We start from the raw sequence: 25181 nt of genomic DNA, 5'->3' as shown, positions 1-25181 counted from the left end.
CCTGTTTATAAACAAATCCAGTTGACGTAAAAATAATGTATCTTGCTCCTAAAATGCAATAGAATAGTCCCAGAGAATATAATAAACCTTTTTGTTACTTTGCCATTAGACAGGAAAGAACTACCAATAGTCAAGGCAATGTCATAATATAACCACCTATAATCATGAGCTAATTAGTTACCAAATACTAGCATAACAGATGTGGAGTTTCTAAAGGAGGTCATTCTGGTTACTAGGGCATGGTTTTGAGAGCTGTAACATCATGGTCTCAGGCATTCAAATGTTTATACCTGGGATCACATAACATTACAGAATCAAAGCCTGATGTTAATTTGATGATAATCTCAGGGAAAGAATTTTTTATGGCTTGTACTTATGAAAAAGCTCCGCCCAGGCTGTTTGGCCCTGTTTCACTTCTTCCAGTGAAGTCACCACCAACACTTGAAGTGACTTTCTGATTCCTAAGCAGATTTTTCCAATAGCCTCATAAGGGCCCAACATCAGTCATAAGAAGGAGCCTTCTTACTTTGTACAAATAACACACTCAGTGTGACGTCATCACAAAGATTTAGCCAGGGCCAGACTAAGTGGTACCTGGATCCTGTGTTCCCAATGTCCCTCTAATTAAGAAAGCTGCACTGAGCTTCAAAGTAGTGAGTCCCACTTCTTTAATAAGACTTTGACATCCCAGCAGAGAAACTGGCCTGATCATACTAAGGTAGTCATGAGTCCCCTTCCTAAGTCTGGTAAGTATCAAATAACTACTATGAAAATCTTTAGTTGCCCCTCTTCCTAACTTTCACAGGAGGTGTAGAAATGATGGACAGTCTTGGGGCAGAAACATACACAGTGGTGTATTTTGTTAGGGTGGGCTCATACTCTAGTCTTAGACTGTTAGAAGCCATCACTTTCAATCTGCATTCGGTATTTTTGTTCCTTCCCCTTTCCTCCACCCCAAGTAAGAGATATATCTGGAAAAAAACTTACAGTGTCTGCACCACCAATTTGCTATGCAAGCGTACATTATGTTTATAGGAATGATTAAAAAAAATCAGTAAAGTTTTTAAAGACACATCAATGCCATCAAATTTCATGATGAGTTTTCTTTTTAACCTGTAAAATTTTACGGGCCATGATCAACTCTACTAATAAGGTAGAGCTGAGAAGAAGGAGGGATTGGGAGGCATTTTACTAATGCTTGCTTGACTCTGCTCCCTACCAGTCTTCTTAGTATCTCGCTCAAAAAAAAAAAAAAAAAAATTAAGGGGAGTGCTAGAGAATGCAGTTCTCTATTCAATTATGTACGATGGAGAAAAGAAACATGGCAAAGCACAGATCTGTCCTTCATGTATATCCCCGATTCCAATCTATTTTTTTTCAACAGCAAAAAAAAAAAAAAAAAAAAAAAAAATGTTTGGACCATCTACTATTTGCCAGCCACCACAGTAGGTCCTGGAGATTCATAGGTCTTTCACAATGAGGGAAATAATCATATTCTGCCTTCATCAAACTCATATTTTAATGGGAGAGATGGACAACAAACAGGTAAATGAGTGAAACCATTAGAACTAGAGTTAGGTGCCAGGCAAGAAACATGTCACATGACACAGAGTAGAGGGTGACCCACTCTGGTCATGGAAGGCCATTCTGACAAGGTGATGATTAAGATAGACCAAGACGGGGAGCAAGCTTTCCACAAGGAGTCACAGCAAGCATTGTGGCTTTAAGCACTTAAGCTTAGAGTTGGAACTGAATGAGTTCAGAGGACAGGGTAAGAGGGGTTTGCAGAAAGAGGTGGGGGCACCACTGTACGACACCTTGTGGGTAATGATAAAGAGAAAAAAATACAATAACTATATTATCTTATTTAGAAATAAAACGTGACACAAATCAATTGGAGCTAGGATTTTATGGTGATGCTGCATGCTAACATTTCCAGTAAATTAAAAAGTAAACACGAATTATATAACAATACAATTGCAACCAGTTTATATACATAGCAAGCGTAAGTTCCCTTGCAGGCTCATTACAATTTCCAGAGTTTGTTACAGAATCTGAGTCATTTTGGAGTATCTTGGCACATAAACAGTCTTCCATTAGCCATGTTAATTTCGAGGTCTCTGATTTAAAACTATTTGCTTTCAAGGGTTGTTTTCATTCAGCCATCCATACAAGGCTTAGTCTTGGATTGCTAGTGTTTGGCACAATTTACGCAATTGCAGCAAACTCATTACTTTTAGTTTTGATATAATAATCAACATATTTTAATTGTGAAATTCATACAGAAAAGTAAACGCCTCTTTATGTAAAATAGCACAGAAATGGCATCTTTTTAAACAAATATTGGATTAAAAGTTAGGTATTCCATATTTTAGCTTTCTAAGAATTGGAATAACTGTTGAAAAACTTTTACTGAAAAAAATTAAACAAGTGCTTATATTTAAAAGAATCTTAAGAAAATCTCAACACTTTCAACCCCCCTCCACAGAAGCAACCACAATTACCATCTTTTTCCTTACCATTACAGAAATTTCAATACATATACAGGTTTTATTCAATATATATGCTCAATACATACACACATTAATATTTTTCTTTTTTTACACAAACAAGAGTATATTTCATACACTGTTTGAAATTAACTTGGCCCACTTTACATAGCTAAGTGATAGTCACACACAAATATACAGAAATCTATTTTTTTTTAAACAGCTAGACATTTTAAATTATATGAATGTATGACATTTAACTTAAACAACTTCTTATAAATGAACACTGAGGTTGTTTCCAGTGATTTTCTACTATGATTATTTAAGCCAATGAATAACTACCAGGTACTACCCTGTGCTGGCACTAGACATCTAGCAGTAACAAGACAGATTCCCTGCCTCACAGACTTTACATTCTAGCAGAGGAAACGATAAACGAATACACAGACATGTAACTTGGGGATCAGTCTCATGAATTAGAAAGTGAAACTGCAGACGGGGACAATTCTGTGGAGCTCCTGTTTATGGGACAGTCAGGGAAAGCATCTCTGTAGTGGAGGAATCTGAGGAAGAAACACGAACAAGCAAGAGTGCAAAGTGTGAGGATATTTGGGGGAAGCATTTAGTCAGAGAAAGCAGTACCAGCAAGTGCAAAGGCCCTGACACAGCGGGGCTTGCTTGGCAGGTCTGAAGGACAGTGTGGCTAGATCAGAGTGAACCCGGGACAGAGTGTTTGAAAATGAGCTTTGCATAGACGGAAGGGGGCGCATGTAGGGTCTTATAAGCCACAGTAAAAACCTTAGATATGATATTCACTGTGACAGTAATCACTGGAGACCGAGGTGTGGGAATGCGACGATCGGATTTTCACTCCGGGATCACTCCAACTGTTCTCTAGGGAATAAGCTATAGAGGATAAGAACAGAAGAGTAGGGAGTAGGGACCCCTGACTACTGCAGTCGCTCAGAGAGAGAGGTGGGTGAGAAGGAGGAGAGCTGCCGCATTTGGACTCTACTGGGAAAGCAGAGCTAGCAGGCAAGCTGCTGCTTGAGACACAGGGTGTGGGAAAAGGACAGGAGTAAAGGAGAACGCTGAGGTTCTGGTGTAAGCAGCCAGCTGAGTGAAATGACGGTGCCACTTCTCAGGATGGGAACAGTGGGGAACAGGAGGCTCGTAGGGCGGAAGGTGAATGGAGTGGGGCTGGTGAGGAGGGGGGGAAGAGTTGTGTTAATTTTAAAGTGCACATAAGACTCCAAGAGGATGGCACCCCAGTGGTATCATTGTGAGTGTGAAATTCAGCGGGAAGACTGGACCTAGAGACATAAATGTTAAGTCTTCAGCATGTAAGTATTATTAAAAGTCACCCAAGCAGAGCATACACATTTCATGTATGTCCAACTTCGCCTCTCAGAAAAGTCCTGAGAAACCAAATTGCGAGGTCAAGGGTGTGTGTGTGCATATAGTTTTTAATAGACATTATTATCAAAATGCTCCTCAAATTGTAATATGCTCTGTGTTTAAGTTTAAAGTACTTATTATCTCTGGTCCCCAACCAGGCCTGCGGCCACAAGGGAGTCAGAGCCAGATGCCCCCAGGGATCCTGAGATGGGGGACTGAGGGCCTTAGAGCCACCACCCCTTACCCCCTCCCCCGACCCGCATAACACCATCTTAGACTGTACTTGTTAGACACAAATATTTCTATAGGTTTGTGACTTATCTGCTCATGTCCTTCCCCAAGTTTCTGCTTTAATCTTTCTAATTCATTTTTAAGTGTTCTTTTTTTCAATAAGGACGTTAATCTTTCTGTTAAATTTGTTCTGTATCAATTGACCTTAAAATTTTTTTAAAAATCCAGTAAGCATCCAAAAAACAAAAAGTATTTATCTCTGATAATGAAAATATTTCAGTATCATTATGAATAATCAATTCTTACCATCCTAGAGATACAGATGTAAGAAGTGCAAGTTGAGGTAGTTTCAGACAGAAATATTTTTGTACAATGCATACATATCTTGTACTAGGCATTATCTGATCTGTGAGTGCATACATTCCTGACAACATTCTGTGAGAGCAACATAATTAAAACTATTTCATAAATGAAGAAACTGAAGTCCTAAGGAATGCAGGCACGTTCTTAAGGACCCCTAACTGGTAAGTCAGTTAGGATGTGGACTCAAGCTCAGGCCCAATTTTCTTTCCATAACAAAGAGTGAGGCAAAGACTTAGCCTTCCCTGAATATGATACAAGGTATTTAGACTTATCATGGAGGTGTATTTAGTGTGGAATGCATTTAAAAGGGTACGAACACTGCCCTGCCTGCCAAATACATGTTTTCCTTCAGGTCCTCCCATGGCACTGTTTTAAGTATTTGGAATACGTCGACGAACAAAAACAAAGACCCCTAATCTCATGGCAGTGGTAGGAGGTAGTGATGGGAAAGACAGATAACAAACGTGAAAACTGAAGTATATCATGCTTATGTTACAAGAGAATAAATGCTATGGGAAAAAGACTCTCCCCTCCAAAAAAAAGACAGGAAGAGGGAGATCAGTAGTACCAGGGGATGGGGAATACAGCAGGTCCAATTTTGAAAAGCACAGGAAGGCCTGACCTCACAGAGAAGGTCATATGTGAACAAAGACGTAAAGAAATCCCAAGAGTTACTGAAGATTTGGCTCTGTATAAAGCTCAGAGGCGTCATTCTAAACCTTGGCCTTAGTGTTGCAAGTTGAAGACTGGAAAAGAACATGTGAAATGAAAACCCTTGCACAGGAAAAACAGTTCCAAACACCTGACCACAGATCCAATGGTGTCACTCTCACATGCAAAGGGTGCTGTATCTACCCCATCATGGCCACGTCTGTGGCCGGCTCTCTTCATAGCAGCGGTAGACCCCTTCAGCAAACCAGCTACCCTGTGTTGTACAAGCCTCGTGCTTTTCAAATCCCCATGGATGATTCTGACCAGATCCAGATCATGACAGTCACAGTCGAGCTACTACAGTTCTTCTGGGACTTGGGAACCAAGCTACGTAATAAAATAACAATGAACATGACTCCAATATTTAAGATCACAAAGCTTAAAGGGAGCGTGGACAATGTAACGTCCAAATTCTTATTTAACAGATGAGAAAACAAGGTTCAGTGAGGTGAACTGACTTAATCAAGGTCAGAGAGAGAGTGACAAAATCACAGTCAGCTAAACTGAAAACTGACTGTTTTCCCATAAATTCCAGGCTTCAATCTCTTCCACTTGAACCCGTCTCACACTACTTTCATCAACCACCACACACATGCCTTTTGGACAATAAAGATAAATGACACACAAAAAAATCAGTTTTCTAACACACACACAAAATATAAATGATAAACATTTGTATAATGATACTGTGTGTCAGACGCTGTTCTAAATGCTTTACTTAATGTATTTAATCTTTAGACATATGACTGTGAGACAGGTACTACTGTTATGCTATTTTACAGTTGAGGCAAGGGAGAAAGGGAGGTTAAGTGACCTACCCAAAGTCACTCTGCTTGTCAAAGATATAGCAAGAATGTGCACCTAGAATGCCTGGCTGAAAAAAATCTGTTCTCTCAATTCTTGTGTTAGATGCTTACAGAAATATGTGAACAACTGGTTATAGCATAGAGATTACTAATTAAAATCATATTTTGAGACTGTTTTAGCTAGACTTTCCCAACATGAGTATTAATTTTAAGTCAAATTATAGAGTAATTATTAAGCAACTACTGTACTTCAGCCAGGGTGCATGTTACTCTAAGTATAGCCATTTTCTGCCTGGTCATAAACCATCTTTGATATGTCTCAGTAACTCATAAATTTTTACAGCATCATGAAAAACAGCTGCAACAAATTAGGCACATCCTTCTATAGTGATTCAATAGTTCCATAAAATTAGCATTGATCCAATACATTCTCCCTTGACAACTGTGTTTGGCAAGAACCTTCAGCTATTACCTGAGCTCTTAAATGCTTGCAATGAAATCTGTGGTCTGAAAGGAAATGTTCTTCATCTCATTTTTAGTCATTTTATCTGTTTTTTTTTTAAATCAAAGTTTCCAGAAACAAGCATGATAACAATAGCTAAAAGTGATTATGTGCTTTGCTAAGCTCTTTGCATGCTTTCATGTATGTATGTACACATGTATATATGCACACATGTATGTATGTCTATTGAGGTATAATTTACTTTCAGTGAAATGCACAGATATTAACTATGTAGGCTCAATGAGTTTTACAAATCCACATATCTCTGTAAACAATATTCAAACAAGAGAGGGAATATTTTCATCACCCTAGAAAGTTCCCTCTTGCCCTTCTTAATCTGCATCCGCAGAGGCAGTGACTGTTCTGATTTCTCACATTTAAAGTTTTCAATCCTATGAGGTGGTTATTATGAGGAATGTCTAACTTTGAGACCTGTGTTCTTGGCCACCATGATGTCCTCCTGTACCTCTTTTCAACAGATGCTTGGCCCATCTCAATGGTGTTTTGAAAGAATTAAGCTGTAACTCAATTATGCCCTTACTTCTCTCCTGTGTCTAGAATGGTACTGTACATACCATCCTTGAAAGAACTGAGAAAATGGTCACTCAAATCACTGTCTATGTGCTATGGTTCGGTTGAGAAACCCTAGTGAGAAAAACAGAGTTGACTAATGTAAACCTACAGACCAGGAAGGTGTGGTCAGTGAACGATGTGGGCACAAGCCCTCCAAAAGGAACAGGAGCTTCCCAGATACAACCAGCCACTGCTCAGAGAGAAATCAGACCAAGGGATGCCCATCTGCAGCTTTTTCAAGATGATCTAGACATCCAGATTTTTACATGAGATCTTACTTAGGATGTTTAAATGCTTTGTAACTAAGTCAATTAAACACACTCTCTCTCTCTCTCTCTCTCTCTCTCTCTCTTTGTGAGCCAAAATGTACCTATAAGCAAAGCCCTCGTCTTGCCAGTTTCTGATCCAATGTTTGGATCATCAGCCTGGGAAACACCAGGAGTAGCTCTGTCAGAGGCAGAAGTGAGACCACAGTCCTTTGAAGGTCACAGCCAACTTTAGGAGTTAATGTTTGTCATTATATGATAAAAATTATGCTGTCCAGACTCTGGTCTATTACCAATACTCCTGACCCTTAAGGGAAGCAGATAATGACTTTGGTAAGCACATACCGAACAAATAACAGAAAAGAAACTCTCGGTAGGAAGATAGAGCAGAGTAAAGAAATAGAGGGAAAGAGCTAGAAAGAGCATAGGATAAGAGCAAGGAGAGAAGTCAGCCATAGGTAAGAACAGGAATGAAAGAAAACAGTGGGGTTCTGCTCCTAACGGTCTCTACCTTTAAACAATTCCTAGTCATTGACTGCCATGCCCATCACCACAACCCCAATCAGGGTTGGGACAACTGGCTGCTGTCAAATGATTTTTCCTGTAGAAGGGAGTTAACCCTGATGTTTGTTTATTCTGAGCTCAATGAAAGCAGTTTCAGTGACTGACTTCTTCAACTTTGGCAAGGAACAGCAGGGTTTCCAGGCATTCCAAATGCAACATTTGAAAATCAGGGTGTTCACGAGAGAGTCTGATCCTATCATCCTGGCAAGGGAACGTGGTCTGAACAAGGAGGGAGTTTCCAATCCCTGGCAATATAAGTTTTTATCAGGGAATTGTGCTTACTTTCACAGGTGCCATTGCTTTATCGGTTAAAAAGAAAAACGAAGTGATTTCATCCACGTCCACCTACACACCCTGAGCTCTATTAGTACAACCACCAGCAAAGATTTCTGAGCAAAACAATCTCATGGGATTTATACACTAAGTGAACCATGGTGACATGTTCCTCCCCCAGTCCTGCAGACCTGTCGGAGAAGCGGGTCAGGGGCCACAGCTTACATGGTTTCCTTTAGATGAGGTGGTTCACGTTTTGCAACAGGAACTTGAAACAATAATGAAGACCTTGCTGTGTGGCAGCAAAGGTGAAATAAAGAGGACTGTAGAATCTCTTAAGAAATTCAAGCAACGCAGAAAAAGTAACCCGGACAACTCAGTGCAGAATATTCTCCCCTTTGCTGAGCATCTCATCTCTTGATTCCATCTTGATCTGTTTCATTGTAAGTTTGCTTGGTGCTATCTCAGTTAATATTAAATGTATGTATATTTAACGTATTTAAAGTGCTTTTTGTGTGCAAGAAACCATGCTAAGTGCATTATGTGCACAATCTTACAACACTCTATGAGGTACTGTTCATTTGAGAGATTAGAAACTCCAGGGCCACAGAGATGATGTAACTTGCTTAAGGTAACAAAGCCAGGATCTCAATCTGCATCTGTCTGACTCAGAGCCTGGGCTCAGTTCACAATATAATCACCTTTCTTCTACTGCAAGATCATCCCACCTCCGATTCTTCTTTCTTTGGTGCTTGCTCTCCCTTACAATCACCCTCTTTTAGATGTATGCTGACTGATCATGGAATATGCGCTAGTCAGATGATTGGAGCTAAGCTCAGGGACAAATATATGTCAGGAGAAGGTTGGCCAAAATATGTTTGGAGAAGGTTAAAGAGAATAGTGCAGGAAAAGATGGAAGGATGGGTGAAATGATTCAAGATACCCAGCCTTGGGAAAGGAAGACTAAGATGTTCTTCAAGAAATGGGACAGACTTAGAATTACAAAAATCATAGGATATAAGAAACAGAAACACCTTAGAGGCATTGGATACCATTTTACAGAAGGGAATACTGAGATCCAGATATTAGTGGAGCCAGGACCTATCCCCAAACTTCTGACTATTTCTACCTTTACTCCCCCTCCCAACCCCACTTATGCTCCGAGTACCACCACCACCTTCAGATGTGGCTTAAGAGACCATGACAAGGGCAATGGATTACAAAGTGCACAGAGGCAAATTTGGCTCAATCTGAGGAGGCTCGAGAGAGAAACACCCCCAGGCTGCCTTGCAGAGTGGTGACACTCAGTCTCTGAAGGCACTGCTATCACATCTGGCTGGCAGACATCAGCAATGCTATGACGGGATTCCTTCAGGAGAGGAGAGATTCAGCCACAACAGCACTTAACAAACCCCACTCCATGGACCAGCGCCTGGCTGGCTTCAACAGCTTTACCAGAGAGCTTTCAAAAATATAGGAATTCTCCAACTGTAACGTCAGAGATTCTGATTAGTAGGTTTTGAGAAACCATGGAACCAAGTGATTACTGAGGGACCTTCTAATACTAAGACACCACTATAAATGTTATTCTCTCTAGCTTGGCTTCCAACATATCACTCAGCTGTCAGTATTGAGCCATAGTATGTAACATGCACTCCACACCAGACTTAGAATCAAGGAACAAGCAGCCCCGCCTTTGTCTTGGGCTGCCTGTGTTCCTTGGGTAAGTAACATATTTCTGGTCTCAGTGTCCATGTCTTTAAAATGGAAGAGATGGATTATTAGCGTAGTGTTTTCTTAAATGTATTTTATCTATTTTTTAAAAACACTTAAGCATTTGTGGCCAACACTGTCCATCACCCATAGCACAGGCATCCTCTCTGTTCTGTTGCTGATAGAACACTGATATGTTCATCGTCAGGCAGAAAGCCCTTAATCTGAATTTGCGGGTTCCTACTCCAGACCCAGAGGGTGAAACACGATTGGCCTAAACTAGTCATGATAGTATCATTCCATGAGGCCAGTGCCTGAGCTAATTCACATAATAAATCTCTTATATCTATCTGCATCCTATTAGCTCTAATAGCAACCCTGATAGAACCCTAATACAACCAACAATGTGGTATATGTCCTTGACATTTATTTTCTTAAATTAAAAAGAATTTTTTTTCATCAAAATAAAGCATATATAACACTTTATAATCCCTTTCAAAAGTTTGTCGTAATAAAGTGACCACAGGCAGGGCCTTGAACAGGCTTTGCTCAATGTGGTCACTCACCCATGTCCATCTGGTCCCTTCACTCAACATCCCCAGCAGGAATCTCTCTGCAAGGAACAAATATGGGTTAAAAATAAGGCCTTAAGAGCCTTCCCCCTCCCTGTTTAGGAAATCTGAGCCCTTGGGCAATGACATTCTTACAAAATGTGCTTTCTGATTATTTCCAGAAGGCATTGCAGGCAGGCTGACCATGGGGTCTCCTGTTTAAAGAGGGTGAAACAATTCTCTCCACTGGAGCCATGGTTTATCTATACGCTTCAAGTCCAGCAAATCAGTGCCTGATGGTTTTCACTGTTTCTATGGCATGTGTCGCAGTCCCGGGCAGCTCCCCGCCCCCCCACACCCTGCCGCAGGGCTGTGGCAAGGCCACTCGTCTCTCACTGCCGCCTCCACCTCTGCCCTGGATTTCTTCTCTACACTCCCCCAGCACCTGCCCCCGTTTTTTCTGTTCAAATGTCAAGAGAACTTGATTTTCCCCTCCTGTACTAGCATTTCTTCCACATTTTAGGCACTGCTCTTCATAATCCTGCAACCTGGAATTGCTATTTCATGCCTCTTCTGCTCAACGCTTGATGCACACTAAATTTAGAGGAGTGTGACATTCGAGCTCACTGAAGTCTCCTTTTTCACCAGCAGTGGGCTTGGCTATGGTTCACGTCTCTTTGTGTTGGCATTTTGCTCACTCAGTAGGCACCTTGGGAAAAATACAATGTCACAGTCCATCCTGACTTCTAACTGCACCCCTATCTTTTCCCTAAGTCCTGCAGTTGCCAAACCCTCCCCAGATAATCCCAACACAAAGATGAGGCTGAATAAAAAGAAAAATTCTTGAGTCATCTCTTAGAATAAGAGCTCCTGCTGCCAGTCATATCCCGAGTCCCTCCTCTAAGTTCAAAACTGTGGAGAAAATAAAATTGTGGGCTGAAAATCCAGACCTTCTATCAATAGAACAGAGCCTTTGGCTACTCATTCTAGGTCCTGTGCAAAGGAAAGAATGAGAAACCTCAGCCCTGCTCTCTTTACTCACTTGTCACTCACCTATCTCACTCTCTACTATTAGCTACTTGTTTACTGATTTTAGGACACTGAGGTAAACACACACCCGTTTTCGTAGAGATCCACCCTAAGAATCTAGTTATCCTTTGGTTATTCAGGAAATATCCAAGAATCCTTTCATTCATCTATCTTACCAACCAGACTCTTGGCCAAGCCCCTTTTGGAAAACACCACTGTTGTCACAGATTGATCTATCAGTAATTACAAAGCAGCAGTGAGGTTTAGTCCAGCTTTAGTCTGAGCTGAGCCAATCTCAACTACAACTACATTGTGTTGTGTGTTTTCTAAATGCTTCGCACAGAATAAGGTATAGCTTTCCTACAAGGGGGACATCTATATTGTGTTATAGCTGGTATGTGTAAGGAAGAGTCAAACCCAAAGAGGAAGACAGATCTCAATTTCTGCTGATTATTTATAATTTGATTTTTTTAAAAAGCAATCTTTTCAGTAAGGTAAAAAATGAAACCAATCAGTAAATAGAATTCACATCTTTATCTCCATCTTTTAAGAATGATTTTGAGTAAACTACTGTGTTCTGTTACTCTTTTACTATCTCCATCTCATAAAACACAGAAGTATTTTGAGAGTAAAACTGCAAGATACTTCGACTGAGAAAAATTGGAAATAATTATAGAAACAGAATTACAAATGTTGATCCGGCATATTTCTAGGCAAATATATAACTGACAATCAAACTCCACATATTGACAGTCAAAATCCCATGTAAAAATAAAAGATCGCAGGAACCCATACACACTTATCTGTTCCTACACTCTGACAGTGTGATCCAAAATAGAAACTTCAAACTCTCATTCCCTCCTAAAACAAGAGCCATTTTCTGCTAAGAACGCCTCTCAAAACTTTTGTGAAGCCAAAAACACAGACGGATTCATCCAAAATTATCTTTCCTGCCAATGAACTGTCCTTCCACACAGAAAGAAAAAGTTACAGCTGGTTGCAGCAGTGACAATACGAGGAGTTCACATACTTTTTACAGTACTGTTGCCGGCTGAATCCGAACTTACAAAAGTGTCTCTGCCTTACTGAAAATCAGATCTCGAAGGGAGCTGGGGAAAGCAAAGATTACAACTCCACACCACATGTTTAAGTGATTGATTTCTAACTTGTTAATCAACACACTCATGCACACACCAAAAACTCAGAGTGCCTGCAAACAAACAGCAGGCACACACCTTAGAAAGTGAGGAGCAGAGGCTTGGAAATGCCAGAACCGAACAGGACCCTACCTCTCTTGTGTGTTTCACAAAGCGCCGAGGAAACTCACCCGCGATCCCGAGACCTCTGAGGGAGGCGGCCACTCAGCCCGCTGCTCGTGAGCAGGCCCAGCCTGTGTTCAGAAGCTGCCCCAGTCAGATTTTCCAACTGCAGAACTGCAGCCAAGTCCCTGCCCATGCCTGAAGAATTTCCTGAACAGCATTCCCGTTCTTTTTCTGACTGCTTTGAAACCGTACTCTGTACTTCAATACGGCTTTGTCAGGCCGACTTGTAGCTACTGGGCTGTCTCCAGCTATCAATGGGAAACACATGTGTCAAGCCCGGGCTCACGCCCCTGCAACCGTGCTCATGGCGTCTGCTGGGCTCATATTCACAACCAGAAAAGAAAGTGCTTCTAGAACCAATTCTGATTTTCAGCCATTCTCCACACAGGCTCTGCTCTGTGTGGTGCTAGATGCTGGAGATAAGTCCTCTCTTTCTTCTGCTCAACACTGCCCCTTTTTAACATGCTTCTGCCACTCACAGTCCCCAACTGACCCCTGTTAGCTTCTTGAGCTCTTGCCAGTCCTGATAAGGAGCCTATTACAGCTGAGAGATAGGAATTCTAATTTCAACTCCCTACCTGCCGTTTCCTAAGTCTTTGCTCAAATTTTCAATTGCTGGAGGGAGAACAATATTTTTAGCATTTCCAGACTGCTTCCGTTCTTCAGAATTGTCCCTTCAACCTGATGGGTATATCTATTGCTGCAGCAACTAAAAATAATGCAATTATTTTTCAGGCACTTTTGTTGCTCTCTGCTCTATAACTGTGTTGGTCCCAAAATGTAACATTTTGCAGGCTGTTGCAATGTGTGTTATGATTATGGGAAACAGGAGAAAAGAATGTTCCTTGAATCAGAATGCGTCCTAATTCTGTGCACCTGTGATTATTTCTGGATGACACTGCCTCAAGATGTCCTGTGTACAATCTGCTGGATTTCGCAGTCTACCTTTGACATTTCCTCTTTCCATAACACAAAATGAAATCTCAAAACACAGGAGAACATCCCTCTTCTCCCACACTGAAACACCCCATATCTAAACAGCCAAAGCTAAGTTGTCAAGGTAACATTGCAGAAAAGAGACAATTTAAAGAGAGAGCAGCATTCGTTTTGAGATGGGTTTTTTCCTTTTTTTTTTTTTTTTTGATATTAACATTTTACTTCCAAAAATCACACCTCATTAGCAGCTTATTCTGAAAAACTGGTTTGCCAGATTTTAAAAAGTATTGTGTGTTCCTGAGGGGCTGTTGTAAGTAATAGGATTCAGTGGGGTCTTGGGTTTAGCATCAAATTGCAATGGATATTCTCAGCAGGATTAGATTTTTGCCTTGGGAAGCAATGGGTGTATGTGTGTTTGGTGGGGTGTATGTGCACATCTAAAGTCAGGATGCAATTATAAAGTCAGAGAACTTTAGAGTTGGAAGGAACCCCAGAGACCATCCAATCCTAATAGTTTCTACTCTTCATTTTACACAGGAAAAGAGAGGCCCAGACAGATGAGATGATTTGCCCAGGGTTGCAAAGACAGTTAATGCCATAGCTGAGGCTAGACAATGGGATGTGTGCTCCTTTTCCATGTGCTTTCTCTCATCATAATTTAGAAGGTGATATCATCTAGTCTTCCTGAGAGTAGACTTATAATCAGATGGCCTGTGTCTAATCTTAGCTCTGCCTCTTATGAACCCTGGTCAGTTTTCTTAACCTCTCTGGACCTCAATTTCCTCATCTTTGAAATGGGAACAAAAATAGAATCTACCTATGGAACTGTTAAAGGATGCAGTGAGATAATTCATATAAAGTATTTATGACAATGCCTGTAAATAATTTCAGTTTAGTTGGGTGGTTTTTATTAATGCAGCAAAAACCGGATGCTTTCTCTTACTTAAAAGAAAAATTGTACTCTCACATCTAGTATGACTTCTAGAATAAACTATTTGATTGGCTAGTTAAGTTTTCTGTTACCTTATCTTTATGTAATAGGGGCCTATCACCTTAAACACAGGAAACTGTCCTAAAGCTTTATTGGAACATTAAGCCAGCCACATGGCTACTTTTCATTCATTTCCTAAACATAAAACAGAAGTCTTTTCTCAAGATTAACTCATAGGAAAGGAAAACAGCGAGATCAAGTCTGCAGTCAGTTACATGAGGCTAAACAAAATGCCATCCACAAAGAGCTGGACTTTCTCTCTATACCTTAAGAGCTCGAAATTATCATCCTAAAAATAGAAGACCATTAAAAATTGCAATGCCCGTGTTCAAAAACTGCAATGCCCTAAATTAACAACAGCAAAAGAAAACCCCACAAGTGGAGGAAGAAATCCTTCTGAGCAAACAGCTGTTATAAAATCTAAAGAATCAGAAATCTATCTGGGATTCCACAGCCTTTGTCTTAGAGCTAAAGCAAGTGGGTAATGAAGCACTTACTATTTATTAATCACGTTTGGTGTACCCAGCTTCCTTTGGAGAAGCAAAGGAAGAGAAATAGTTCAAACAATTGTTAATTTGGACTGGTTTACAAATGTTTTGGAAATTAAAAAAACAAAAACAAACAAACAAAAAAAAACTGGTAAAACCAGGGCCAGACCTATACACAGGAAAAACAATGGTGATGTGATCAAAAAGACCCCACCCCAAAGTCGCCCCAATGACTTGCTACACACCTCGTTTCAGTGTGGGTATCTGGGAGTCACCTCAATTTGAGACCCAGTTTCATAACTACCAGTTGGAAAATCCTGAAAAATTACTAACCTCCTCGAATATTAATAAAATTATCCAAAACTTAAAAATAAGGCCAATAGGTAGTCATGTTCTTTCAACACCATGTGTGGAATGGTTTACACACAACACGCCCTCTGAAGAAAAATTTAAGGGGAATGGGCTCAGTTGAACTCACTGCTTGCTACTGAATAAAGGTCCCAGATGTAGTAAAGTGACATGTTAACTTGGAGACTTTTGTCTGGTAAACAAATCATTTGCTCTGTTAAAAAAAAAAAAAAAAAAAAAACTTCAGATGTGATTGTTTATTGCCCTATGGGACATTACTGGTTTTGTATCTGATCTAGCAATCTCATGCTAAATTTTCGTTATTAACTGTACCTATAAATATTGAGTTTCTCAAAGGCTCTTAGAAGCAGTTTTACCATCCTACTGATTCCCTCATTAATTAATGAGTCAAAGTCATTGACACAGTTTCATTTTATATTTGTATAGGTCATGTTTCTAACTTTTAAAAAAGTTATGGTTTGCCACTGTTTCATTTTCTGCATCTTTGCAGTGAGTGTTATGGGTATTAAGTGAGATAATGCATAATGAAGCACTTGAGCATTCAGACAGTGAATGCTCAGACTTTGTAAACACAGCTAGTATTTAATACTATAATACTTGGTTTTCAGTTTTGCAAAGGATTCTAGATGTCACTCATCAGTCTCCTTCCTATTATACCTTTTCATCTTACCATTAGATTCTTAAATCCCTTCTGCAATGGCCATCCCTGCTGGAATTATTTTACAGATAGTGACCTCTTTACTTTTCGGAGATTTCTACTTTTGATGTTCTAAAATTACAACAAAATTATAATACATACAAATTCTATGACTGCTAACCATAAAGGTCCATTAAAAATTCTTATCCTGAGGATCGTATGAACTAGAGAACTTTATTCTTACTAGAATGTAAACTCCATGAGGACAGGATTTTTATCTGCATCATTTTCCACCATTTTTCCAATCCTAGGACTGGTACGTAGTAGGACCTCATATACTCATATTTACCCTTTGAATAAATAGGAGGGTACTGCAAAAAGTTTATGGCAAGATTCATATTATCTTTTAATTCTACTTTTCCATGAACTTTTTGAAGTACCCTTCTAACAGCTCTTGACTTACTTGAAAACAGAGATTCCTAAATCATCCTGTTTTAAGAACTGGTTTGGTTGTAATTGAAATATATCTGGTACTACTGGGTCGTTTCTCCTTATTATGGTTTAGATTTCTCACCTGGTTTGCTTTCTTCTGGCAATATTTCAGTTTAGTTAATTTCCCGCATAAGTGCAGTACTGAGAGGTGAACAATGCTTTCAGGTGTCCTGGGTCTAATTCAGAGAGAGGAGGAACAAGCCCCTCTCTTTCAGAAGCTCTACTTCTATTAATGCAACTGTTGACAACATTAGCTCTGGGGGCAACAACATTGAGTCAAGCCAGCTTGGACCACTCTATCCTGCGGACTACTAGCAAGCTTCAATCTCCACATCATTTGCATCTACGATTCTCAAGCCTAGCTTTATGTTAGAGTCAGCTGGGTTAGCCATGATCTAACCCCTGTGATTCTTATTTTATTGGAATGGAATGGCTACCAGGCAACAGTATTGTTTTTAAAGTTCCTCAGATCATTCTAATATGAGTCAGATTAAGAATTACTAGGTTATAGAATAGCGTAAAACATAAACCTAATTGTGCCACTCTATGAACTTATCCTTAAATAGCTTACCATTGCCTAAAAGAAAAAAGGCATGAGCTGGTCCCTGCCTACCTCGTCAGCCTCATCTGCTACCACTTTCCTCTTCTATTTCTTCAAATAAATCATGACCCTTCCACTTGAGCATCTTGAAAAAAAACTCTTTTCTTCATCTGGAAAGATTTTACTTTTTCCTGAAAATTACCCTCTCTGTCATGTTTTCATCTACTTAAATCCTATTCAGCCTTCAAATTTATACTCTAGTATCCTTTCCTTTTTTTATATTATTTATTATAAGCATATACCTAATTACAAATCATGATTTTTCTTTACGGCCTTTACCCAACCTATCCCTCCCCAAACCCCCATCTTGCTTACCCCCCATCTCTAGTATCCTTAGGTTTGTTTTCCCCTTCCAAAAATTCTACATATTGTTTTGGTCTTTCTTTTTTTCCTTCTTTCCTTTTCTTAGCACGCAGTTACGAGTGAGAACATGTGGTATTTCTCTTTCCTTGTTTGGCTTATTTCACTTAACATAATTTTCTTTAGACTCATCCATGTTGCTGCAAATGGCAGAATTTCACTCTTTTTTATATGTGAGTAATATTCCATTGTGTTCATACACCATGTTTTCCTTATCCAGTCATCCATCAATGGACATTTAGGGTTGGCTCCTGTTGGGAAAATACAGGAAAATGGTCAGGGCTCCTCAGATGTTCGGAATCTTGCTGAGCATTTGATGTAACTAGGCAAGTGCACTCAGGTGTTCCTTAGTTACTGTCTAATGTAATTGCACGTGGGCACCCGGGTGTCCCGGGTTATGGACTTAAGTATAAAGGATGAGTGGCTCTGATCCATGGTGCCTTCCACACCGAAGATGCCCGGGGTGGGGAGCATGGGGAGGCCACTACTGCTGCTGAAGGCTGCTGCTGCTACTGCTAGTGCTCCCGGGATCCTTTGCAAGGCCAATGCCACCAATGGACCTGTAAGCTACTGGACCCGTAAGCTGCTGCTGCTGAGGAAGCTGAGGACTGATCTCGTGTCATCTGCCAACAGCTCCTGGAATCTTTCCCAATTACCTAGCATGGACCTGCGTGTGAGGGGTCTGGGGACCCAGCCTGGTGTGTGAGGGATCTGGTGACCCAGTTTGTACAATGGGTTTGAAGGGTCTGAGCTCTAGCTCCGACAATATAAATGGAAACTTAGTATAACTAAAATAATAACTAAATAGTGAAACATTTTGGCTTTAGTTATGATTTGCCTTACTTTACAGCTCTATAGTCTAGTTATTGTAAATAGAGATGCAGTGAACATGGGAGTGCATGTATCCCTTCAACATGATGATTTCCACTCCTTTGGATATATGCCCAGTAGTGGGATTACTGGATCATATAATAGATCTATCTGTGGTTATTTGCGGAACCTCCATACTGTTTTCCATAATGGCTGTACTAATTTACAGTCCCACCAACAGTGTAGAAGGGTTTCCCTTTCTCCGCATCCTCACCAGCATTTGTTGTTCTTGGTCTTCTTAATAATGGCTAGTCTAACTGGGGTGAGATGGTATCTCAATGTGGTTTGGATTTGCATTTCTCTGTTGACTAGTGATGTTGAGCATTTTTTTTCCCATATACCACTTGTATGTCTTCCTTTGAAAAGTGTCTATTCATCCTTTGTCCAGTTTTTAGTACAGTATCATTCCTCCAGGATTCATCTCTCCCTGCACCTACAGACCCAACAGTCCTCTGTTACATACATCCGCAGACTAGCACTTATCATAGTGGTGATTACATACTTATTTATATTTTTATTTGATTCATTTCAATCTTTCCTGATAGACAACGAATATTCTCCACAAGGGCAGGGACCAGGCCTGCTTGCACACCATTGTATTCTATTCCTGGCACCATGCCTAGCTCATAAGTGCAAAATAAATATTTTTAAGTGAATGCAGTTTTTTTCTTTTTCAACGCAAGTACACGAATATGCATGTGACCCAACTTTCTATATCCTGACTTTTTAGATTTCATTTGCTCTTTCTGACTTGTTAAAATATTGTATTCCACTCAAGAAATCTCAGTTCTCTTATAAGATGCAATAATCTCAAAAATGAGTAAGTCATTACTACGTTTATCCAAAAGACTTTTGTGAGAAATTTGCAAGTCAGGTGCCTAGCAAAGGCCATGAGGCCTGAGATACAACGTAAGCTGTGATTACAGGGAGGAGAGCCTGTTGTGCCACTGATTTGGGGTGGAGGGTGGGCTGTGTTGAGATAATACTGTACAGAAGAGACGGCACAAACCTGAAAAGAGGTGTTGGTCAGGACACTTTTGGTTACAGCAGACAGAGTGCATTCGAATTAGCTTAAGGAAAAAGGGGAACGGGATGTACTAAATCATGCAAGTGTAAATCCAAGTGGTGAATGTGAAGGCAGGACTGAGTGTAGTGGTGAGAATATGATCAAGACTACCTCTCTCTTCTTCTCTGGACTTCACTCTGTTTTGCTCTCTTCATTGGGTTGCAAGACATCCACTGGTGGTCCCAAGCTCACTTTCACTGGTAAAATGAGAGATCTTTTCCAAGAAGAACTCTAGATAGCCCATCCTGAGCCACATGCTCATCCCTGAACAAATCTCTGTGACCAGGAGAATGAGGTCGTCGTGTTGGCCATATCTGCCTCCTACGACAACCCTGCAGGCAAAAGGGAGGGGGTCAGCTCCATCTGTTTGTACTACAAGGGCTAAGTAGGATTATTAGGGAGTAGAGAAAAGGTGGTAGGCAGACTGAAGCACCATGTGGATTACGAATACAAGGTACCTAAAATACACTTCAGCATTTTACCCAAGGAAGGCAGTTTTAAAACTATTATGAGGCAATATTTAGTCAAAGGATAGAAAAAAATATTTACTATACATAAGCCAACAACAATTGAATTAGATTTCAACTAATGGCAGGTGACTAAGACAGCAACATGACACCAGCCTTTCATCTGAGGGTTCGTTTCATAAATAGCACCTGATGGGAAATGACACTCACCTGCTTTGGCTCCTCAAAACAGAGCACATCTCATGCTATTTTTCAATGGCCAAGGGCAAAATTACCTGGTTGACTTTGAGTTTTTTGTGGAAGCAACCTAGACTAGGAAGTTTCGCTCAGTGACAAATCAATGACCCACACACTTTGAGAATATTTCCACTGGCCAGACATAATGTCTAAGCTGACATCTATTTTGGAAACTCAAAAATATACATGGTACACAATGAATGATTCTCAGGCTAAGTCATTACTTTGAGAAGGAACTCACATTTGATAATTTAATGTGAGTAGTAATTAAATGCACTGCAAACATACCTTTTTAAAAGAGATTAATTAAGTAACATGAAGCAAATACTGGTAGAGTTAAGTAGATGGCTCTGTGCATTCTTTCCTTTTCAGTGCAAAACACTGATCAATTCTTTTGAAATTCTTTCTGGTCCATAATTTTTTGTTATAGCTTTCTTAAAGTAAAACTCTTGAAATACCACATTTTTATTTGGAAATAAAATTTATTTATCAATAAAAATGGGCCAGACTCCATGATAGGCAGAAATGAATATGACCTGTGCTTCAAAAATACACAGCATCCCTCACCTTTGCTTTCACAATCACATCAATGTGGTGCAAAACACAACTCTTGGGTGTAGAAATTCCAATCTAATGATAAACTCCTTGAATGAGGAGAGCTATTTGAAACTAAAGGCCAAGCCTTAAAATTCAACCCCTAAACCCAGCAATTGTACACCTCCCCAAAATCAAAACCTGCCAAAGAGAGAAAAACTAACATTATACATTTTAAATTATTTGATCTTTAGAAGGAGTTCATTAGATATGTGATAGAGACATAGTTGGGCAAATCCATAACTAGCACCATGTCTGACACATAATAGTTCCTTCGTAAATGTTCATTATTTTGCTAATAATGAACATTGTTAGTCATACAAAATATTCTGGTACCATTTTGCCATTGACTGCAGGCAAAAGAATTTTATATAATTTTTAAAGCTCACAAATGATGGGCCATAGCATATTCTGACCTAAAAGCAGACAGTGTATCACGTTCAATATTTTCATTACTCATATGGGAAAATTGAGAACTGAAAAGGGGAAGTGACATGGCCAGAGTCACACATAGGTAAGAGAGGAGTTGGGCAAAAGCTTCACATTATCTGATACCTCATTGCCCCCTGGGGCAGTGACAGATTCTAGAAGATTATTCACTGTATCATTTTACTCAGGTGGGGAATTTCTGCTGGGAATTCACTTCCTGTAATACAATTTGTATTGCAAGATGCATTATCTGATTATCTATTTCTCTTCTTATCTTCTCTTAAGCAATCAGGAGGTCCTTTTTAGGATTTCTAAGTATCAAGTAAATAAAAAATAAATGCAAATTGATAATGCTGTTAAAAAAAAATTAAAACATGAATCCAAAGATAGACTTACCATACTAAGTCAAAGGCAGGCAAAAATTGTCTTATGTACCTTTAATCCTGCACTTAACGGATCAAGTGCTCATTAAATATCTGCTAGAATGAATTGAAGGAAAACATTCATGTATCTTTAGTGAATTGCAGGGTTCAATTGGCAAGGGATTTCCCCAAGGCTTCCATTTTGATCAACTTCAACAGTGTCTTAATATCCTGAGCCTCATCTCTCATAATTAGTAGAAACTGTTAGAAACTGGGCCGGGCTGAACTGCATTACTATCCTGTCTTAGGATGGAGTGTTGATATAATAGATTCGAAGAAATATATTTTGTGTAAAATGTACTTAGGGGCTATACTGACATGTTCTACTTCTCACCTCTCAAAGCAGGAAGAGGCATAGACACCAAACGAACAAGAACAAAAATATAAAAGTCAGCATAAAGAAACAGATTGGCTACCTGAACAGCATATTAGACTCTAATGTGATGATGTCGGTATATCTAATGAATGAATGTGGCATTTGAGAGGTTATCCAGGGATGCATAAAAGAAAGGAGAGCCACAAAAGGAAAAAAGTAGGTAGAGTTCATACAAGCCCTGAATGAAGGGGGTTTAGCCAGTGGACTCTATTCATGTTTCATGAATGACTGGTCTATGCCAGGCATGAAAGACATGGTAGATACAGATAGGGACCTCACCCTCAAGGTACTTACAAGTCTTCGGGAGGTGGACTTTTAGTGTCTCTGGTACCACTGACAAAACTATCTCTGTTGGGCTGGTTTGGCCTGATGCCATTAAGGAATCCTTTTTATCTAACTCTCCTTTTTCTGATTTCAAATGCATTAATTATCTTTCTCATTATGTTTCCTCTTTTTGTGCAGATCTTCTTAGTGGAAGAGAAGATGTAGCTACTGCTATCCATATGACATTATTTCTCATTGTAAATTTAAAAATTTTATTTCTAATTTAGACAATCTCATGAGGTTAGTGGACATCTACCATCTAGAGAGAAAACCTCTCTTGCCGAATTGACAGAATCAGCCTTCTAAGCTGTTCACTGAAGTTATGAAAGACTTTCTGTGAGAACTCTACAGACAGAGATTTGCCCATGAATAATCACTATAACATCTATAAATTCCCAGATGTAGGATGTAGACAAGGGTTTATAGCTAGAGAAATGGGTCAATTCCTTAACCGTGTATGTAGTAGATTTTTTGTATGTAGTAGATTGAAGTATGTCCCCCAAAACTCACTGAAGCTTGAATTGTGCCCCCCAAGTTTTATGTATTATAAACTTGTCCCCCACTGTGACTGTTAAGAGTGTAGGAAATCCTTTTATGGTAATTGAAAGGTGGGGCCTCGAAGAGGTGATTAGATTGTAGGACCATGCTGTCGTGAATTGATTAAAAATGGTGGTCAGGGGTGTGGTTTGAGGGCTTTAAAAGGACAGTGCATGAGGAGCTCTCTCTTGCTGTCTCTGCGCCACCATTTTTTGCAATGCAATACTCTGCCATCACTGTTGCCACCATGAAGGCTCTCACCAGATGTGTTCCTTGGACACTGGACATCCCAGCATCAGAAACTGTAAGCAATAAATTTCATTTTCTTCATAAATTATCCAGTTCCAGGTATTTTGTTATAAGCAACAGAATTGGACTAATGTATTTATAAGAGATCATAGGAGCTGAGCCACTTCATTTCATTATAAGATATTATCATGCGTCAATATTTTATTCTACAGAAACATTTAATGATTCTATTATTAGAAGAGCTATAGCAATATTGAAACTCAATATAAAAGGTGAAGTTTAACTTCAGTTTGAAGTGACATAATTAGTATTAATAAAATCTTTGTTTTTTTAAGAGCCAACGTCAAAATATAGAACTTTTCCACACCAAAGAAATATATTTGGGGCTCTAGAAAAAAAATTTGCAGTTCACTGCATTTCAACATTTTAAGTGAGTGCTTTACCTCTATATGATTTTGAAACTGTAACCTTTAGTTTTAATAGTACAAACTTGAGAGTATTCTTAACATCCAGGTATGGGAAATTGTGTAAGGTAAAATTTTGTAATTGCCACCATGCTTGTGATTTGCAGGAGCTAGAATTTCTTTGCTATGGAATGGAATTTGACAGACCTGGATTATTGTCTTAGTCAAGAGAAGATCTTGTTACTTAAACTGTCTTGTTCTTGAGTCCTCATCTATAAAGTGGGACAGCAGCTGTCTCATAAGGTTGTGCAAGGGTTTAGCAAAACAATCTTGGTAGAAGTGGTTTTTACATACATAGCAATAGCTAACATACATATGTTAAGTGCATATTGTGCTCTTACATAGTAAATGCTCAAACATGAGCATATATGACTAAATTATTTAGTTTTTTTGAGCCATCCCATTAGTTTGTATCTAACACATTCAGAACATAGATATGCTTTGGTAGCAGAAGTCTACATCCTGCTACCTTTGGCAGCACATATACCAAAAAAAATTGTGATGATATATTCAAAGTGAACCAAAGTCTACCCTTAATTTCCCAGTGACTTCATTATTACAATTTAAGCTTATGATTTTGAGGGTACACTTATAGGACTGAACTCATTGTTGTACCTAAGTATAGAAGGACTCTGACATTCTAGTTTACTTCTTAAGTAAGATGATATTCAATACCAGTTCTTCAATGGATCCTTTCTAAAGCTAGTTGGATCCAGGCCTCTATTATCACTCACCTTGGTTTTGGCAATTACTTCCTGACTTTTTGTCTCTATTCTCTCTCATTCAGTGGTAACACACTCTTTAATCTTTAGACAGTGTTAGTCTCACTCTTAGTATAAACTGTTCAAAAATTCTCATTTCTCTTAGAATAAAGTGTGAATTTTCCAACACCATTTATTGACGAGACTGTCCTTTCCCCATTGTGTAGTCTTGGCATCTTTGTTGAAAATTAGTTGACCGTATTATGTGTGGGTTTATTTCTGGACTCTCTATTCTGTTCCATTGGTATATTTATCTGTTTTTATGCCAGTACCATCCTATTTTGATTACTATAGTTCTGTAATGTAATTAGAAATCATTAAGAGTGATGCCTCCAGCTTTGTTCTTCTTGCTCAAGATTGCTTTAGCTAGTTGGGGTTGTTTTGTGGTTCCATACACATTTTAGGATTTTTTTTCTGTATCTGTGAAAGATGCCATTGGAATTTTAATAGAAATTGCATAGAATCTGCAGTGAACTTTGGGTATTACAGGTACTTTAACAATACTGATTCTTCTAAAACATGAATACAGGATTTCTTTCTATTTATTTGTCTCTTCTTCAGTTTCTTTCATCTATGTTTTATAGTTTTAAGTGCATAGATCTAGCACTTCTGTGGTTAAATTTATTCCTGGGTATTTTATTCTTTTTGATGCTATTGTAAATGGGATTGTTTCCTTAATTTTGTTTTTGGATGATTCATTGCTAATGTATAGAAACACAG

General features: G+C 39.2%; 1 protein-coding gene across 4 annotated transcripts in view; it reads right to left on the bottom strand.

Moving 5' to 3' along the window:
• Positions 1–25181, bottom strand: part of SGCD (sarcoglycan delta) — a 422769-nt gene that overhangs the window by 363597 nt on the left and 33991 nt on the right. Inside the window, exon 1 of one of the 4 annotated variants that reach the window (XM_063084377.1) lies at positions 12759–13181. The exons of 1 other annotated variant lie outside the window; for it this stretch is intronic. The gene's annotated coding sequence lies outside the window, so the exon portion shown is untranslated. Of the gene's footprint in view, positions 1–12704; positions 13182–25181 lie in introns of those variants that run through there. 2 more of the 4 variants (XM_063084389.1, XM_063084395.1) reach the window with 2 other exon arrangements.

Source organism: Cynocephalus volans, chromosome 2 (genome assembly GCF_027409185.1).
Source record: "Cynocephalus volans isolate mCynVol1 chromosome 2, mCynVol1.pri, whole genome shotgun sequence".
NCBI lineage: Eukaryota > Metazoa > Chordata > Mammalia > Dermoptera > Cynocephalidae > Cynocephalus > Cynocephalus volans.
The sequence above is the reverse complement of the archived record's forward strand: the minus strand, read 5'-3'. Positions and strand labels throughout refer to the sequence as shown.